This window comes from Polypterus senegalus, chromosome 4 (genome assembly GCF_016835505.1).
Source record: "Polypterus senegalus isolate Bchr_013 chromosome 4, ASM1683550v1, whole genome shotgun sequence".
Classification (NCBI taxonomy): domain Eukaryota; kingdom Metazoa; phylum Chordata; class Cladistia; order Polypteriformes; family Polypteridae; genus Polypterus; species Polypterus senegalus.
This window is the reverse complement of record NC_053157.1, coordinates 191,142,447-191,164,056: the sequence shown is the minus strand read 5'-3', so window position 1 is coordinate 191,164,056 and position 21,610 is coordinate 191,142,447. Positions and strand designations below refer to the sequence as shown.

Below are 21,610 nucleotides of genomic sequence, written 5' to 3'. Positions count from 1 at the left end.
CAGTATTGTATATACCTCTCGCATAAATAATTGTATTATGAGACTTGCTTAATCCAGGTTAGGGTCACGGGGGAAAGGAGCAATAGCTGAAAAACAGAAACAGTTGCCTGTTGTGTTATTCTTATATTCAAGGCTAATTTTCCTGACAATAATATTCTCTGACACATCTTATACCTAGGGAACAAACTGGATATTTTTCATTCTATACCCTGCTCGACTGTGCATCAGAAACACCATGTCTGATTATTGGATTACAGTCATAACTTAGAAGAGGGAAAGTGCTTTGGGATTTGTTCAAGTCATGTATCAGCAGGAATATCTAAAAATAACTACAAAGAGATTTTTGGGTGAACTACAAAGAGAATGACAATGCTTGAACTTGCTAGTATTCATAGAGCGTATTGTACTGCGTCAAATGTACAATACATGAAAAGCATTCTACAGGATGTACAATGTTACTGAAAGTACTGCTATAATGCAGCAATTATAATGTAAGATAGAACCCAGTAAACTGCCAGTAATGTCTTATAGAGTTCCTAAAGGATGTACTAATGGACTGTAAAGTATTGAAACTTCCCTAGTTGTGAAAGGCAGCAATTTTCTCAGAAAGGAAATGTCACTTTTTCTTCCTATAATAATTTTAACATGAGGACAAGAAATAACCATTTTATAAGGTGAATTCCTACTCATATGGCTTCACATGTGAACCTTGGCCATGTATCAGAAAGTTCCACCCAAATTATTAAAAATATGTATGTATTTCATTATTAAATTTAAAAAATACACATCAGCTTTACAATTTAATTAAATGCTGTGAACAATTAAAGAGGAAATAATAATGGTGTATTATATTGTACATATAACACATTAGAAGGTACCTTTTTTTTCCCCAGGGGAAAATTAAGCTTTTACAGAAGCTCAAGAAATAGTATAACAGACAACAACAACAATAATTCATTGGCTAAAAGTACAAAATAGTGTGTCAGAAAGAGGTTGTGTAGCACTGTCATAATAGCTATCAGTTTTCTCTTCATTCTCTTCTCTGCCTCTAGGTCAAGTGTGTGTCTTTATACCTGAACCTGCATTTGTAGAAGGAAAATGTTTATATTAGCATAGAGAATAGCAAATTAACATAAAGAGCCATAAAAAGTAACTAAAAGCTTCTAAAATATTAAGATTAAGCATAAATTAGAATGTTAAGCAAATATGATAGGTCAAGCAAATAGTTAACTAAAAATCAGTTATATTGCATTATTTTTTAAGCTTACAGCAAAATATCTAGTCTGGGAAAGAATAGAAATTGACACATCGAAACCAGCTTCGGACAAGATAAGAGTTTGAGAACACCTGTGATTCAAGGCTAGGAAGCTAGGAAGCGATAACACAGAGAAGATGGCTCTGGAAGACACGTAGAGAGACCAGATGGATTGGTGAATCAGCAGAAAAGGAACAAAAGGCTTTTGCTGTAAGCAAGGTCACACTGACATAATGCATGAAGAGAAAATCTTAGTAAATTCAGGCATTAGCAAAAATATTAGAAGAATATATTAGAAATTAACTTTAGTGTAGAAATTAAGACAAATCAAGCATGCCAAGCAATGATTAAATGAAAGCACATACTATATTTATTTTTAATTAAAGCTTAAGCTTCAGGTCACTGTTATAGAAAAGTTTGGAAGGTTTAAGAAAGGAAATGATGAGAGGAAACCCATATATGGAATTGAAGCCTTGGCCAGTTAGAGAAAATGGGAACAGCATAGAAAAATAAAAATACCATGAGGGGGCCAGTGATAGGAAAGTAAGGAGATAATAAGGGTTCCCATCGGAACTCAAGGTTCGGCCGGACAGGATAGAAGGGAGTCAGAGAAGATGGGCAAAAGAGCTCATTCGAGCAAGGTCAGAAAAGATAGGAAATGACATAAGAAAAGCCCAAAGATGGTAAGAGGAAGCCATCCACCCAGTCTTAGACCAATCAAAATAAGCCGAACAGACACCAAGAGGAATAATGGACAGTAAAACCAGGTGCAGAATGAGCTAATCAAACGAGGTCAAAATGATAAGAAATTGTTATAAAAACTTCAATTGCTGTAATGTTCAGGGCTCAATCTCATTCGGCCAAATTGGGTTGAGTCCGTGTTGTTGATTTATTGCAATAAAGCCTTAAAACTCTGTCAGTCTATCTCGCGTCCTAATAGCCTTTATTTTTAGGTAAAAAGCCTGCTGATGATCAATTTTTCGCCACGACACATTTTTATTTAGCTTGTTCATTCAGTGGGCCACTTTTGAGTGATGTTATTGGCCAGTACATTACAGCATAGAAAATTGCTTTGTTTATTACAGGGCTACACAACATGCAAAGAAGGTGTGAAAACATGCCCCCGGACACAGACAGACAGACATCAGAATGTTCAAAATGCACGTTTTATTCACTTCACAATACCACAATGCCAGCAGTCTCAGTCTCTTTCACTTCTCTATGACCGTCACTCCCCTCCTCACAAGCTTCGTCTCCTTCCTCCCAACTCCGGCTCAGCTTCTGAAGGGAGGCGGCCCCTTTTATAATGACCTGGATGGGCTCCAGGTGCTCCGTCTGATGTCACTTCCTGGTGATGCAGAAGTGTCAGGAGAGCACCCAGAAGCACTCCGGGTGCCCCTGGGATTTCTTCCGGCAGCACTTCCTGGTGTGGCGGAAGTGCTGCCATCCAGAGTTACAACCACGTCCGGGCGACCCCTGATGATGACTCCGTCTTTGTACAGGGTTGAGCTGCACAGCTCCATGACCCCCATGCATTCCAGAGAGGCCACCCTCCTCCACTCTAGGAAAAATATTGTCCCATTTCCGGTCCCCTGCTTCTTCCAGCATCCCGGCACGGACATGTCCCTGGGCGTCTATGACAAAGCTCACTATCCGAATAAAAGGAGTCCAATCTCAAGAAAAAAGACCTGCTCTGACCTTACTTATATAGTGTCACTAGACCAGCCCAGCCTGATACTGATGTTGTCCCCAAAGTTCTTATAGCAATGCAAAATTGACTCCTTGAATAGTGGTGGGGAGTAGAGACCCTTTCATGCAGTGATAATCAATAACCAGTTCCTTGGTCTTTGCTGATTCTGAATTGAAGGCAATTCTCTTTGTACCAAGAAACAAAATTCTCCACCTGACTCCTGTACCGTGGGCTGACATAAGGGTAAATTACATCCCTTAAATATTTTATTATATTAAATGGTAATTCCATTTCTTGTGTTTTGTTGATGGTACCTAAGGAAATAATACCACTAGTGAGACCTTACTATGGCTATGTAATGAATCAGAGAAGATAATGTCATTAGTGGTGCACTGAATTTATCAGGAGTAATTTCTGTATTGTAAAAAAGTATTGTTTCATTTTTGATATCTGCTTTTTTTCTGACATTTTGTGTTCTGTCTTTGAATTTTTGATATTGGACTGTGTATTGGAACTTGGTCACTTTGGATTGCATTTCATGTAATTTTTATTTGGTCTTTTTGTTCATTTTGCTTTATTTTCCTATTTTTGTTAATAAAGCTTCATTTACAAAGATTCTCATTTTTACAAGCTAGAGTTTCAACACTCTCTCTCCCTTAAGAGACATTTTGATATACTTATATTTTGAGGAAAGTTTGTATTTTTCAACTATTTAAGCCAGCTTCCTCATTTTTCGGGGCCTACTTAGGCCAAAGCCTACACATAGCAGTTGAGTGATTAGCTGGATTGGGCTCGGCCTTTTTTGGGATGGCCAGTGAAGGTCCTGGCCTGTTTTTGTCACTGTTTTTGGAGGCCGTACACTCCTTTTGCCATGTCTATGTCACAGTCTGACAACAGAAATAAGCCTCCGATATTTGAGTGATATGAAAACTGCAGCGGAAACAAAGTGGTCTTTTACAAGAGGACAATAGTCCAGCACTAGCCTCTTGATGATTTCCATGATGTTTGCAAGCAAGCAAATTTTATTTATAAAGTATCTTTAAAAGCAACATTTTTTTATCCAAAGTTCTTATATAAAAAAGTGTGTTTTGATTCTATATTTAAACACTATAACAGAAGGTGCAGCTTTAACATTGAGGGGTAGGCTGCTACTTGATTGGCACAATCCCCATTATGTTTAAACCAGGATTGAGTTGGTAAGATCAGCTGATGGTTGAGTGAGTGCAGAGCAGGGCCACAATATAAGGTGGGGCAAAGCCATTAAAATATCTAGAAACAGTAAGTAAAAGTATAAAATTAATCCTAAAATAATTTAAGTGATCACTTAGAGATCTGTACATAGACAACGTCTTTTCATCCTACGAACAATTACATTCTAAATTTCACTTTCCAGCAACACATTTCTTTCACTATCTTCAAATTAGAAACTTTGTTAAACAGAACCTGCCCAATTTTTCTCACCTCCCACCTCCCTCTATGCTGGAAAATATATTGATCAACTTCAAGGACTTAGGCAGCATCTTTGCAATTTATAAAACCATTTTACAGTCCCTCCCTTTCAAAGATCCAAGAGGTCAATGGGAAAAGGATCTCTCACTCAACATCTCAGAAAAGGAGTGGAAGGTAGCAATGCAGAGAATTCACTCAAACTCCATATACACAAAGCATACAATTATTTAACTCAAAATTATATATCGAGCACATCTGTCTCGCATAAAATTGTCCAAAATGTTTCCAGGGCAAGATCCAACCTGCGAACACTGCAATCAAGTTCCAGCCTTACTGGGTCACATGTTTTGGGCCTGCACCAAATTAACATAATTCTGGACCAACATTTCTAAATGCCTTTCAGACATCCTTGGTGTCACAATCCCTCCCAACCCATTAACAGTTGTGTTTAGTGTTCTTTCAGATGGGCTTAAAGTGGAGAAGGACAAACAAACCGTGATTGCCTTTACTTCACTATTGGCACACAGACTTATCTTGCTCAACTGGAAGAATCCTAAATCTCCCCTTTTAAGTCAGTGGGTAACTAATGTTAAATACTATTTGAAATTGGAAAAAATCAAATTCTTACTTAGAGGATCTGTGCAGAACTTTTTCAAAACCTGACAAGATCTAATCAATAACATTTTAGAATAAGCTTTTAAAGCACTGAGTAAGCAGATTCTCTCCCTATTCTTTCTTTTTCTTCTCCATTCATCTATATTCATTATTAATTTATCTATTTACTTATTTTTACTAGGTTTAAGTTTTATTTTGCTGCCCATGCTCTCTTTCTCAGGGGTGGGGGTTGATTTGTTTTCAATTCTATTCTTGTAAAATTGATCTATTTGTATGGAATGTTGTGTGATTTCAATAAAATCAATAAAATTAAAAAAAAAAAATAATCCTAAAATTGTAGCGGTGCTACTGGGGAATGAAACATCAACTCCCAGCTTGCTGGGGACAAGGAGGCCAGTTCTATAGAGGGAGAGAAGTCTTTTGTGTTTCATGTCTGGAGTTGCCTGTTTGCTTGCCTTACCATTTTGCTTCCTGTGGATTCTTCTTTTGTCCTAGATCGTCTCCTGTTTTGGGTGCATGCACTGTCTGGTGTCTTCCTGCTGCATGAGGACTGTTTGAGGATTTGTTGTCACCCTGCAAAGAAAGAAAAGCTCCTGATCCCATTCACACAACACCATCTCATTAGGAAATACCGGTAGGACTGACCTCTCCATTCATATACAGTGTGCTGATCTCCGGACTATCTACTTCCATCACTTCATTTCGTCATTTGCCGTTTTCATGCATTTCATAGTGTGTGATTTTTGTCAGTAATTTGTGGTTGCTTAATTTGTGTTGTATAATCTAAAGGGAACTGGAGCTGGGATCATTGTAGTTTGTATAGTTATATTTAGTTTATTATTGTTTAATACAGTCTTTTATTTCTGTTTTACTACTATTTGTTTTTTTTTCCCTCTGTGAAGGAGTGTGTATGAGGGGCCAAAGCTGGGTGCGTTCCTGGGATCCCCACTTAAAAATAAATACATTTTATTTATAAAATTATTGTCGTATCTGTCTTATCGACAAATCTTAGCTGAGTTTTAGTCTGCTACAAAATGAACTGGGAGCCAGTGAAGGGAAGCTAAAACCAAAGTAATGTGAATTCTTTTCTTCGTTCCAGTCAATAAGATTTCATTCAGTACTAGAAAAAGATGTAACAAGGAGGACACACTAATTCCTATATTCAAAGAATTACAATAAACTAAATGGGAAGATATAAATACAAGGATCACTTTCTGTAAATCAGTAAATGACATTCTAAGATGAAAAAAGCTATCCTTGATGACCAAGATTAAAAACAATTAATTTGATGCCAAAATCAAAAATCGCTCCCAGATTTGTAACATGCAGTTTGACCTCTACTGGCAAGTACTCTGGGCTTTTACAGAGTCTTGCAATACATTTAGAGGGACAAAACAAGATTGCATCTGATTTGATTTCATTCAACTAGAGAAAATTTTTTGCCAACCACCATTTAATATCCTCCAAGCAGTCAGACAGCAGGAATTGTTAGGTGTCACATAAAACTAAAGTTGAATATCATAAGCATAGAAATTAAAGGAAACATTGTCTGTCTTAATGGTCTACCCTAAAGGTAGCATATAAATTGAAAAGAAAGCAGGCTTTAAAATAAAGCACTGAGGTACTCCGTATTAAACAACAATAGGTAAGGAGAACTGATTTCCAGTATTGGCGAAAAAAGGTTCTGTGATTAAGGTAGGAGAAAAACCAGTCCAGTGCTGTTCCCTAGATGACAACCTAATTTTTAGGGCGAACATGTCAAAGGCAGTAGTCAAGTCCAGTAAAGTCAAAATGGCACAATTGCCAGAATCAACAGTAACAAGTAAGTTTGTAACTTTCAAAAAAACAGACTCAATGTTATGAAAAATTCTGATTCCAGAACATCATTATGACCATGGAAAGATAAAAGCTGATAAAAAAAAAAACCTTATCAAGAACTTTAAAGAGGAATAATAAGTTAGAAATAGGATGGACATTACTAAAGGAACCAGGGTGTAATCCATGTTTTTTACGCACAGGATAGACCATTTCAGGAATGTCCTCCTCCTGGATTTGAACCTGTACAATGAGATTATTTGATTTACTGAGAGTTGCACTTACCTCTACACCATCTGAGTTGGTGTTGCAAACCCAAATGATTTTTTAGGATTTCTACAGATCACTCAATCTACTGTACTTACTGTAAATTTCAGTACAAGTGCACTGTACATCAATGGACAAATTCCTTTTCACACATTTCCATTTTTTTATAACCCAAGATCACACCCAAACTTGATTACATTCCAAATGTTAATATATACCTCGATATTTTACTTTGTCTTTGTTACATTCCTATTTTTTTCCAAACAAACACCTTTTAGATGCTCACGCTAGAATAATAGGCAATACCTGATAACAAAGAACATCACAGAACAATTTAGAATCAACAGTACAACAAACCTGCATGTCTAAGGACTGCGAGAAGAAACCAGAGAAAATGGAGAAAACCGACACAAGGAAAACATGCAAACTCCATATAGGGCACAACAAGTATTTGAATCTCACCACTGAATGGATTTCAAAATCCCACTGTTACCAAAATAGCCTTTCCTTTTCCTCTCTGCCTCTCTCTTCTCCCCTTCCTCTCCGACACATGCTCCATTGTCTAGCAGTCAACTAAATATAAAGAAGCCTCTTCAGTTTCTTTTATATTCAGTTGACTGCTCAAGTGGAGTAACATTGTAGAAACTTACTGGTTGAACCCTATCTGACAAGCATGTCTAATTCATCCATTGTGAACCTTTCCCCCTTATACTGTATATGTATACTCCAAAGATACACTATAATGTGATAGTTAGGGCTGTAGCAGCAGTTCCTGTAGCCTAGTGGTCAAAATATTTTAAAAATGATTGGCCATGTACATTGTGACACTGGAAGTCATTGGTTCAATCCCCTCTTCTGACACTTGATGGTTAGTTCTTTTTTTATTTCAGTCTAATGCCTCTTACTGTATTTGATTGACATCGGAAAAAGAGCTTCTCAATGAGGTTCAGAAAGGGAGAATATGGTGAAATGTCAACAACAGAGAAGGTTGGGTGTTCCAGAAGCCAAACCTCAATGTCTGCCACCCCATAAAAAGTTACATTGAAAGGCACGTCTATTTCATCCATCACACATATATATGTATGCAAACTCTGACCAGGCCCGCCGGCAGAAATATTTGGGCCCCAGACAACTGGGAGTGCGTGGGCCCTCTGCCTTACCCCGGGTCCCCACATGCCAAACCCTTCAAATACGTATACAAAATGATCAAAATGTAGTTTATCCGACAGTGACAATGCTGCATTTATGAATACCATACTTGATGAGTTAAGCCTTCTCGCACATCAAAGTTGGACTGCGAGAAGGAAAGCCAGTGCTAACGGAAGATCGTAAACACACAATCCAAAACAAGTCAGATATCTCATGTAAATTACACACTTCATTCAAACCATACTAACTCTTCTAAAAATAGTATTTCTATATCAAAACTCTCCATCAAAATATCACATGAATAGCTAATTCTAAACATCAACTACAGACTAATAGGAAAATGCAAAACAATGCAATCCATTTTGCTTTTCAGTATCCAGTGAAATTGTTGGTATCCACGTTTAACTCTGTGGTCTGCTGCTTATGGATTAAATACAAGCTGCCTCTCCCTCTTTCAGAGTCTTTTTGCGCTTCTGAAAAAACACATGTTTACTCATCTTTGTGTATTTTTTGTGAAATGTACTGTGGTATAGCGGGTCCGCAGCTACAACAAAATATGGCCAAGTTTTAAATCCATAAGCCGTGTCAGTCTCTGTGGGCATGTGATTAAGCCGCTGTGCCTGTGGAGACGGGTGTACATACACTCACCTAAAGGATTATTAGGAACACCATACTAATACGGTATTTGACCCCCTTTTGCCTTCAGAACTGCCTTAATTCTACGTGGCATTGATTCAACAAGGTGCTGAAAGCATTCTTTAGAAATGTTGGCCCATATTGATAGGATAGCATCTTGCAGTTGATGGAGATTTGTGGGATGCCCATCCAGGGCACGAAGTTCCCGTTCCACCACATCCCAAAGATGCTCTATTGGGTTGAGATATGGTGACTGTGGGGGTTATTTTAGTACAGTGAACTCATTGTCATGTTCAAGAAACCAATTTGAAATGATTCGAGCTTTGTGACATGGTGCATTATCCTGCTGGAAGTAGCCATCAGAGAATGGGTACATGGTGGTCATGAAGGGATGGACATGGTCAGAAACAATGCTCAGGTAGCCTGTGGCATTTAAACGATGCCCAATTGGCACTAAGGGGCCTAAAGTGTGCCAAGAAAACATCCCCCACACCATTACACCACCACCACCAGCCTGCACAGTGGTAACAAGGCATGATGGATCCATGTTCTCATTCTGTTTACGCCAAATTCTGACTGTACCATTTGAATGTCTCAACAGAAATCGAGACTCAACAGACCAGGCAACATTTTTCCAGTCTTCAACTGTCCAATTTTGGTGAGCTTGTGCAAATTGTAGCTTCTTTTTCCTATTTGTAGTGGAGATGAGTGGTACCCGGTGGGGTCTTCTGCTGTTGTAGCCCATCCGCCTCAAGGTTGTGCGTGTTGTGGCTTCACAAACGCTTTGCTGCATACCTCGGTTGTAACGAGTGGTTATTTCAGTCAAAGTTGCTCTTCTATCAGCTTGAATCAGTCGGCCCATTCTCCTCTAACCTCTAGCATCAATAAGGCATTTTCGCCCACAGGACTGCCGCATACTGGATGTTTTTCCATTTTCACACCATTATTTGTAAACCTAGAAATGGTTGTGCGTGAAAATCCCAGTAACTGAGCAGATTGTGAAATACTCAGACCGGCCCGTCTGGCACCAACAACCATGCCACGCTCAAAATTGCTTAAATCACCTTTCTTTCCCATTCTGACATTCAGTTTGGAGTTCAGGAGATTGTCTTGACCAGGACCACACCCCTAAATGCATTGAAGCAACTGTCATGTGATTGGTTGATTAGATAATTGCATTAATGAGAAATTGAACAGGTGTTCCTAATAATCCTTTAGGTGAGTGTATACGGGCCGGCGCAAGGGGAGAGAGAGAGATAAAAGATGTAAAAGAAAGAGAGGGGAAAGAACGGGACGGATGATGGTGGTTAATAGATGGTGAAGGGCAGTCAGAAAGAGAGATGATCAGTCCACCTATTTGGAGAAGGCAGCTTGAGCTGGGGCTCCGGAAGGGAGCGCAGGCTGAGGCGCTGTGGGGGCTGGTTCGCCCCACTGACTAAGCGTGTAGAGTGGGGCGAGCGAGATGTAAGACCTCCCAGTGGATCCGAGGAGCGACTACGTGAGGAAGACGGGAGGTGTGCCAACTGTTTTGTCTACAAAGTACAACATTTCTCACTTGCTAGAATGCTCTTTATTTTTTAAGTCTCGAAATCACCACAATTGAAATAGCGCGCTATTCTCACACATGCGCAATCACATATGCGCTCACTTTCCATGCGCGCATGCAATCACCACTACAAACATCATGTTATCCAACATTCCCCAGTGGCTCCTGTGCTGGTGTAAAGCATGACAGTAGGTCAGGTACTACACTTTCCCATCCTGGCTTAAACTCCAGTTGGAAATTACATTATTGTAAATGATCAGACCACCTATGTAACTGGAGGGGCTTGTGTCCTGTTCCAGATGTTGACAGCAAAGAAGTGAGAGCCTGATAGTCTATCCTCAGAATGAACGGTCTTTCATTCAACTAGATATGCCATCGCTCACAAGCCCAAATGCATGCTAAAGCTTCACGTTCCCCTGCAGAGTATTTTTGTTCAGTCAGGCTCAGTGCTCTGGAGGCAAATGCAACTGGCTTTTCCACCCCTTCTTCCATCTGTGACAAAACACCTCCCAAGGCCAAGGCAAAGGCATCACAAATAATAATTGCCATACTCTCTGGGTTAAAATGAGAGAGAATTGGTGCAGTTGTGAGTTGTTGTTTCAGGAGATGGAATGCTTCAGTACATGTAGAGGTCCACTCCCAGGGTGCATCCTTTTTTATGAGCTCACGGAGTGGGGTTGTGATAGCTGAATATTGTGGCAAAAAACATAAATAATAGGATGTCATGCCTAAAAATGAAGCAACTTCTGCAGCTGAACTGAGTGCAAACAGCATTCACATTGAACTACAAGGGTTTAATACCTTCAGCTGATAAATGGAACCCAATAAAATCAATTTCTGATGCTGCAAAGATGCACTTCTCCTCATTTAAGGTGAGGTTGTGCTTTGTAAGCTGCTGTAACACACGTTGTAGCCTTTCATTATGGACAGAGAGTGTTGGTCCATGCACTACGATGTCATCCAGATACACACATACTCCTGACATCCCAGCCAAGAGTGATGACATTATTTTCTCTAAACAACTGGGTGCTGAGCAAAGCCCCAATGGCATACAGGTATAACGGAACTCCACAAGGTGTGTGACAAATGCAGTGAGATCCCTACTATCAGGATGTAGTGGTATCTGCAGGTAGCCTTGTTGTAAGTCCAGTTTAGTGAAAACAATGGAACCATGAAATTGAGATGTAATCTCCTCAGGTGTTGGTAGTGGGCAATTACTAGATTGAAAGTCCAGGGTGATGCACTAACTAGTTCTATAATCCCTTCATCCAGAAGCTGTTTCAACTGTGCAGCAACATCATCCCTCAGTGGTAGTGGGGTTTGGTGCAGTGGCTGAATGACAGGAGGTATGGACGGACTGTCTGGGCTTGTGCACAAACTCCAATAGGCATCCTAGGTCATTAAACAGGGCAGGCCATTTCTCCACCCACGGAGAAGTGACTTGCAGGATTTCTGCACCATTGTGATCGAGAACAGTAAATCCGAGTCTGAGGAAAAGGTCAATACCCAGAATACTGGCTCCTTGCTTTGTAACATGAAAGTAAAATTCAGAAACAAATCTTGTTCCATATCGAACATGTAACAGCAAAGTTCCCAGAATATCAATGTTAGTGTGCCCATAACCAGCCAGAGCTGTAGATGGCCTCTGCAAAGGTAATTGGACTAAAATTGCTTGTATGCAGTATAATTACGAAGAGACACTTTAGCGCCCGTATCCAAAAGCAAAGGTATGCACACATCCTATATATATACTGCACTGAAACGCCTTGAAGTTAGGAGAATGAGACTGCACTGCATGGATGGATGCTGGTGCTGAATGTGAAGATGAAGGCTGCCCAGATGCTGGCACTTGGCACGAATGACAGCATCTTGCAAAATGGTTCAATTTGTTGCATTTTCTACATCTCTGACCTCTTGCTGGACAATTTGAGTCCCTGTGCTGGTGATGGTTAGATCCACAATTTCCACAATATTGTCCTGAAATATTTGGGGTTTCTCCGTGCTTGCAGGACTGGGGCAGCTGTATCCGCATGGGTATCACTGAAAGTGGGCTGTAACGTCTGCGCTGATAAAGTAGGAGCTGCTGTCAGCTGTGCCACGCTTTGCACTGCTGATTCAACCTGGCATGCAATTTCTATCGCTTTTTCTAGTGTGAGTTCATCAGATTTCATCAATAATCTCTCCCTCACAGGTGTACTATACGTTTTCTCTGTCAGCTGTTCTCTTATCATCTTGTACTGAAGCTGACCAAAATTGCAGTGACCTGCTAACTCCCATAGCATGGTTGTATATTGTTGGATTGACTCACCTGCCAACTGGCTACGCTGACGAAAGTAAAACCACCATAAAAGGACTCTCTGTGTTCCAGAAAAGTGCTTCTTGAGGGCCTGAACTGCCGCATCATATAAGTCGGTTACCCCCAATGTATGAAAAACATGCTGCCCTTCTGTGACCAGACAGAAGGAGCAAGATTGCATGCTTGCGTGAGTCAGGTACGGTGTCCAAGCCAAGCACGATCAGATAAGTTTGAAAAGATTCAAACTAGCGAGTCCAAGGCACAAAAGGATCACTAGGTAAAGGTAAGAAAGGAGGTGGTGGTGGCAGCGAAAGTTCAGCCATTCTCGTTGCCAAATGTTGCGTCTACAAAGTACACCATTTCTCACTTGCTAGAATGCTCTTTATTTTTTATAAGTCTCAAAATCACAACACTTGAAAGTGCACACTCTTCTCACAAATGTGCAAACACATATGCACTCACTTTGCATGTGTGCCTGCAGCTACCATTACAAACATCATGTTATCCAACACTGACCTCAGACCAAGTCAAGACGTGGGGTCGGCAGAAAGGAGTTTGTGCTGCAGAGGCTCCACCGGCAACGCCTGTGATGTGTGAGCTGGGGTGGCAGAAGGTGGTGTGCTGCAATCGGGTGAAGAGAGACTGCATTTTAACCTCTATTTTAACAGATTTATTTATTATGGATTTTATCTCCACGTTTCAGGGATTTTATGGATTTGTTTTTTTTTAAAACATGGCACAATGGACATTTTTGGTTTTACTTTTGTTTTGGATTGTTTTTTTTTTTAATAAATGCACCTGAGCATTTTACACCATCCCCTGGTGTCAATGAGATTTGTCCTCATTTGTCAGCTCACTTCGGTCATAACTATCGACGGTGTTGGTTCAACAGACTCCCATATGGGAAAAGGGAGTCTGTAGGGGACTGACATTGTCACATGTACCATATCTAAATCTACAGGTACTATAAGTATTGTATTGCAGAGGCCATAGTTACATTATGCCAGCCACGGTAAAATGCGACACATTGGCCCACACATGTTGGCCTGCTTCTCTCATGTTCAAGCCATGGTTGATGACATGGTCAACTAGTGTTGCCTGCATCTCATTTGAGACCCTTTGTCTCCTTCAACAAGATCTTCCTCTTGCTCTGTGTCTCTGCCTTCTCCTCTACTTCCTCAGTTGCCTCCATGGTGCTCCGTTGGGTAGCAAGTAGGCGCAGAAGCTTCATCACTTGTTTTTGTATTCAGTTCACTGCTCAGGCTCAATAATAATGTGGAAACTCATTAGTTGAACACTGCCTGACAGCTTTGTCAAATTCCTTCATTGTGTGGCTTTACCCTATATATATGTTACAGGCCAAACCCAATTTGAGGACAAAGTAATTTAGACTAATATATTACCAGCCAAACCCAATTTTAGGTCAAAATATGCATATGCATATGCATATGCATATATATATATATATATATATATATATATATATATATATATATATATATATATACTACCACTCAAAAGTTTTACAGCATCTCAGTTTTTCTTCACATTTAATGAGCTGAAATGAAATCAATGACCTAAAATGCTGAAAAGAGAAGCTGTAAGCTACCAGAGGTTTACATTTTAAATTTAGCTTCACAAACACTGAAAAATGAAAATATCAGACTATTACAAATAGGCCTTCTTCAGGGATCAACTAATAGGTTACCACCTAAAGATGTTCTGCAGCAATCAAGGTAAATTAAGCTTTTCAAATTGAAGCAAACAATTTGCACAGATGTTTCAACTTCTGTTGATTACTTAAAAAAACTTTTGTCTCTCTTAAAGCAGAGTTGGAACAGACTGCATTATTACACCTTCTGATGTTCTGCTTGGACAATATTACATTGGCAATAGTGTATATGCACATTCTGAAGGAACTATCTGTTATGTGTATTGCAGCAGTGGTAGCTTTGTGTTCACATTATTGTACATATTTGGCCATGTACATTGTTGGCCTGGTGGTCTGTTGCCACCTTTATGTACTTGTTTTTTTCAGTCTAATGTTTCTTATTGTAAATATGATATCATTTATCACATTGAATGGCACTGGTAGAGAAGTGTGTAGAAAAGCTCTGAAGTGTTTGTTCTGTGGAGCTCTGTGCTATGTTGCTGATTTCCAAATGTAGGTGTTATCTAACAGCATGAAGAAAAGGTGATATGAGAGTTCATTATACTTTATACTTAGTGATTTTAATATGTGCAATCAGAAAACATCATCACATTAATGCAATATTATTTAAAAATGAACAGCATTAGATCATGTGTAAATTTATGCTGGCACTGTTGTGGCTCACCTTGCAGAGGAACTTTGTCATCGCTTCTTACAAGAAAAAGCAATGGAAAAAGTAAAAGAGGATACAACATCAACAAGCTTCTGTTTCAAGACCACCACTTCCCCTTGGAAAGCAAACTCAGTCAGTGTCATGCGCTCCTTCAGTGTAAGAGGAACCACAGCATAGAGAGAAGTGTGTACATTGCAACAGGTACACATGTCGTAAAAGTAGGAAGGATGGTCCTTGGGTGTGTGGGACCTGTTAACATTTGAATTTGACGATTGTATATAACTGACCTATCTGCACTATTCTTTCCTCTGAATGTCCTGGAGTACAAAAGAAATAGTTCCATGCATCAAAATGTGGAGATTGGGCAAGTCAGTGTCAGTGCGGCTTTGACCTCATGGACCATAAGGTGCATACTAATTCAGCGTGAGCAGGAACACTCAATAAAACTAAATAAAAAAATTCAAGTGATGGTGAGATATGAAGAAGGCAGATTCACCAGTGTTTGTGTGTCAGCTTTTATCCTTCCAGATCAGAGAATTTCCAGTTCCAATGTCTCAAAACACCACTTACATCTACAGTTATTCCCAGTTTCAAATAAAAATTAACGGTATCAGATCTGTAGTGGTGGTGGTGGGGGATTGTATCGTGATTGTGACTGAGAGAATAAAAAACGCTAACTTTTACAAGTACTATAAATTTACACCGACTATTACAGACGCAAATCAACGGTATGTGTTTATTGTATAGTATTAAAAATAAGAGCAGCTCATTACTCAAAATGGTAAATTTGGTAGGTAGCCAGGATTGATCTGGCGACCTCTTTATTACAAGTCAGCAGTTTTTATCGCTGCACCACGGAAGCTGTCGTAGTACGCTTGCACCTTTTTTGAACATGTATATTTGATATTTGGACTTCAGGCTTCACAAATTATACATTTCATGTTTACATTTTGTCATTTATTACTTAAACATGAAAAACATGTGTTTACATAGATTGTTGTAGAACGGAACACACATGAAATGTATGTATTTCAAATAACAATATATTATTTACCCCCTACAACTCCAGTACTTCACTCCAAGGTAAACACTGAGAACCTTCTTTGCAAATTGAGCTGCGGTGGTGGGTGAGGGGATGGGATAGCAGGCTGCTTGTGTTGATCGACACATTTACAAGACAAAAGACGCTGACGGAGAGGTGCAAAGAGAGTTAAGGTGGGTTGATACTATGAGCTTTTTCATAGGCTTTGGTAATTCTAGTGATAAAGTTTGGTGCACAAATCCTTTATCAGAGATTTGGATGATGGGAGTTTTTAGTTTGTTTCTTCTTTTGGTAAGAAATTTGGCCTTTGTTTTAGGATTACAATTTTTGGTTTGCGTTTAGGATTTGTTTGAAAGATCATTTTGACTTTTGAGTTACAAACTTCAAATTTGTTTATACTGCATTTTTTCACCTAGTTCTGTTCCCTGAAGACAGAACACTATGAAACTATCTCCAGACAACAACACTATCACCATCTCTAACACATATTGAGTTTCTTTACTCCAGATTCTAACCTTGACATGTGAATGTCACATCACAAAAAGAGCTTTGTCACACTGGGTGTTATTTTTCCACCCCTGTTCAATGGTCAGACTGTGGTGACTGAATGTTCACTATGGCCTTGTCTTTCTGTTTGTAGCAAACAGGAGTGGAAATTGGCATATTTGTCCTGCCTAGGGAGACCAGGTGGCAGTTAGGATTTGATTTGGGTTCAGACGATAAACAAGCCAAAGTCAAAACCCAGGTAAAAAAGTACACTAAAATACACTTAATTTAAGTGCACTTATTGTGTTAAAAGTGTGCTATTTTCAAGCACTGATTTTGTACTAAGTGTGCTAATGTAATATCATTAGTGTAACTAAATAAATACTTAAATACAACTAGGTGTACTTGAATGTGCTATTTTGAGACACCATTAAGATGTACTTAAATATGCTGAAGTACACTTTTTTTATTATTTCCTTACTTTCATAAATTAACTTTGTTTCTAATTGAAGTATATTTGAATCCACATTTTAGAGACTTGTGAATTCACATATATATAGAATATATAGGAAATATAATTATATTTCAATCAAAATGCAAGGATAATACATTGAAAACATATTTGTGATACAGTATTTTTCAAATGTATTTACAACTCAAATATAGAATAGTTTTTGTATACTATATCCAAAAATTGCAGTAAAATACACTTAAGATGAACTTAATAATCGTGTTTAAAAGTACACCAAAATTGAACTTATATTTAAAGCATTCATAGCACAGTATTAAGTAATGCACTAATAACACATTTTTATATATTTTAGGAGTAGCACACTTTGTCTGAGTACACTTAATATCAATTTAAGTATTAGTGCAAATTAGCATATTTAGATTACATATACTGAAGTACTCAATGTATTTTAATTAATACATTTGCATTATATTTTCTTTGCACTTATTTTTAGCACACAAAAACAATAATGTGTTAGAAACGTACTTTCTAATATTAACGTATATTTTTAGTACAAGTAAGTATATTTTATTTTTACCTGGGAAGCCTGAAACGTAGTAGAGGAGACAAAGCTAAAGGATCTAAATCAAGAATTCTTAAGGAAACATACAAAAAAAAAGTCTATATTGCAGTCCTCAATCTCGGATAATCAGAAAGTGCATGGCACAGACTGTTATACTGTTAATCTGGTGACATCACACATTGTATGCTATGGTCATCCTTCAGTGGCAACATTTTACAAAGAACCTAGCAAATGCTGGTGCCTATAAAAAGAACAAAATGGTGTCGGAAAAGATTTGAGTACTTTGCAGATATATTAAAACAGCTCCAAAACAAAAATGTTAATATTAGAAAAGAAATCAGCAACCTAACAACCCTATAAAAAAGTCATGAACAAAGTAGAGAACAATTATAAAAACAAATTACATTAAATCATAATAATAATGTTCTGATGCTTTAGCTCATCTGCTTCAAAGTCTATCATGATGTGCACCCCGCTATAACAACAACAACATTTACTGTATTTATATAGCACATTTTCATACAAACAGTAGCTCAAAGTGCTTTACATATTAAAGAATAGAAAAATGAAAGACACAATTATAAAACAAAATAAATCAACATTATTTTAGCTATACCCCTGCTCACCACCACTTCTGGCTCTAACAATCATATCACAGTGAATTAATTTGGTTAAACACCTCTTAGACCTTTTTGGACAGGTTTGGATAATGAAGTAGATTAACTAAATTTAATGTATGTTACGGAGTCTCTGAAGTCCTTGAGCAGTCCCTACAGTATATGTGTTTTGATTGTAAAAGATTGTTATGGTAAGAATAATGTCCCACTTATTCTCCATCTGCCCGTCTATGCTTCATGTTGCATGTACTGTAAATATAAGTATATGAATATTTCAGTAGAGCAGAAAGCTTTCCAAAAGAAACTAAAGACCCACAAAAAAACTTTATACTCACTACTGTCAAGAGCCCTGTGTTATGTACATCAAGATGTAACACAAATACATACCTAAGATCCTGAATGATAGCCTCCAGAAAAACCCTCATAATCATCAGTAATAAGAAACAGTTGTGTTTTTTGTAAGGTGTTTTGTATATACATTAATGAGAAACTGACATAACTCCAAACCATAGCTCTTGTTAATTACAATGTTTACTTATACTTGTTCCAGTGCTAATTTATTACGATTTTTGAAAACTGTAAAAGAAAAGAAAGCTGAAATGCATAGCTATTATTGAACTGTCATGAAATGACAGATTTCAGTAAGGTATTGATTGACCTGTACTGGAATTTTAATGAACAGACTAATGTCTTGCATTCATTTTTGTGAGCATGTGTATTTCTCTTACAAATCACAGGGCAGATTCTGTGTATAAAAACCATTGGGGGTTTCAGTCACACTATTGCTTTTTCCCTAATTTCAGTCCCTAATTGCACTTTCTTACATTTCAATTCTTTCTTTCTAGGAAAATTATCCTCTTTGATCTCACACATTTCATAATAACACCACCACTCTGACATTATTATAGTGATTGACATTGTGTCTGCATGTTGCAAACTATGTACATTCAAGTGCATGCATGACATTATGGTGTCCACTTTCAACAAATGGGACACAGAAACACAGTAAAGTTGAAATTTCCTTACAGTATTTGAGTTAATTCTGATTGTAAATTTTGTACAATGAATTATACTTATAATAATGGTATAAGCAATACAAAAGCTACTTATTCTTATATGTACTGTATTACATTTATATTTATTTGCTTAGCAGAGGCTTTTATCAAAAGTGATTTACAAAAAAGGTCAATATAATCAAGTCTGTGGACTGTCTGGGAACAAGTTTAACAAAACAAGGGTACAAAATTGATTTCCACAAGTGAAAAGCTCAAAGCAAGCTAGATACAATTCCCAGATTTACACAACGTAACAGTTATCACTTAGACAGAAATTTCCCAAACACGAGAGCCTTCAAACAGTTCTTGAACACATTGAGGGTGTCAGAATTCTGAATGGAGGTGTGCAGCTCCTTCCATCATCCAGGGACTACACATGAAGGATCTGGACTGAGGTTTGATACCCACAGAGGTGGCATCAACAGATCTGAGTGATCAAGAAGGAGCACAGCTAGATTGCTAATTTTTATTCATTGTTTCATATTCAGTAGATAATCTGTGACAGCATGATTCCTGGACATGCTGCTAGGGCATTCTCACTTAATGTCACCCACATGATACAGAACATTCATCCATCCATTTTACAACCCGCTGAATCCTAACTACACGGGGGTCTGCTGGAGCCAATCCCAGCAAACACAGGGCACAAGGCAGGAACCAATCCCGGGTAGGGTGCCAAGCTACTGCAGGACACACACAAACACACCAAGCACACGCTAGGGTCAATTTTGAATTGCCAATCCACCTAACTTTGGACTGTGGGAGGAAACCCACACAGACACGGGGAGAAATTGCAAACTCCACGCAGGGAGGACCTGGGAAGCGAACCCGGGTCTCCTAACTGCGAGGCAGCAGCGCTACCCACCGCGCCACCCATGATACAGAACATCTGATCTTAATTTCAAATAATGAAAAAAAAAATAATGAGAGAAATTCATTTTCTTAAGTGATCAAATAAAAAAAAACATTGTCTAGTATGTTCAACTTTTTCTTTGCAAACGCTGGTCTTTAATTTCTTTACCTTTGCATCTTATTACTCTCTTTGATTTTCCATCCATCCATTTTCTAACCCGCTGAATCCGAATACAGAGTCACGGGGGTCTGCTGGAGCCAATCCCAGCCAACACAAGGCACAAGGCAGGAACCAATCCTGGGCAGGGTGCCAACCCACCGCAGGACACACACAAACACACCCACACACCAAGCACACACTAGGGCCAATTTAGAATCGCCAATCCACCTAACCTGCATGTCTTTGGATTGTGGGAGGAAACCGAGTGCCGGAGGAAACCCACGCAGACACGGGAGAACATGCAAACTCCACGCAGGGAGGACCTGGGAAGCGAACCCGGGTCTCCTAACTGCGAGGCAGCAGCGCTACCCACCGCGCCACCCATGATACAGAACATCTGATCTTAATTTCAAATAATAAAAAAAAAAATAATGAGAGAAATTCATTTTCTTAAGTGATCAAATAAAAAAAAACATTGTCTAGTATGTTCAACTTTTTCTTTGCAAACACTGGTCTTTAATTTCTTTACCTTTGCATCTTATTACTCTCTTTGATTTTCCCTTGAACCTCAACTTTTTGATTTTCTTCTCTAATTTATGTGTTTTAATAAAGGATCAGAATGGTCATAACACTGTCAATATTAATAAAGACAAACCACAAATTAAAAATAAACTCAAATGAGCAGACGCTAAAAGTAGAAAAATCACTTGTTCTAGCTATGGAAGAGACTTTCACATTTCAGTTATTTGTTAAATAAGGTGAAATATCATTCTTTTTTGTACTTTACTTGTAGATAAAAGCAGAAATTTCTTGGAAGAAATGCCCAAATTAAGATTACATGTATTTTATGAAATAGTGTTGGGAAAAAACAACCATCTGCTTGAAGAGGTAGGTTACCTTTGAACAGGGGTCCTCAATCATGGTCCTGGAAGGCCGGAGTGGCTGCAGGTTTTTAATCCAACCCAATTGCTTAATAAGAAGCACTTATCACTCAATACTTCTGCTTCATTTTAGTTGCCTCGCTCGTTAAGATTTTGAGCCTTTATCACTTATTTTAGTCTTAAACAACTGTAGTCTTGTTGTTTAATTGCTCCTAATTAGCAATAACAAATGACAAAAGAGAGCAGCATTTCTCCATTTAGCTTGTTACCATTTACACCTGTGTGTATTTATCATGCACTGTTGAGTTTAATTAAATACTTGGAAGGAAAGTGACGAGAAAAGAGTGAAGGACAAAGATATTACTCCTCCATTTTAGCCTTCAAATCATCTGGATGATATCCTTAGAAAGGGGGCCAAAATCTAGTTTATGAGAATGACCT

At 38.4% G+C, this 21,610-nt stretch overlaps 1 long non-coding RNA gene across 1 annotated transcript; it reads right to left on the bottom strand.

Moving 5' to 3' along the window:
• Positions 1-987: 987 nt before the first annotated feature.
• Positions 988-21,218, bottom strand: LOC120528648. The gene is made up of 3 exons (XR_005633582.1): positions 21,186-21,218; positions 5,470-5,582; positions 988-1,079 (listed from the first exon to the last, which is right to left on the bottom strand). It is a non-coding gene; the product is annotated as an uncharacterized LOC120528648 (long non-coding RNA).
• Between the last annotated feature and the right edge of the window lie 392 nt (positions 21,219-21,610).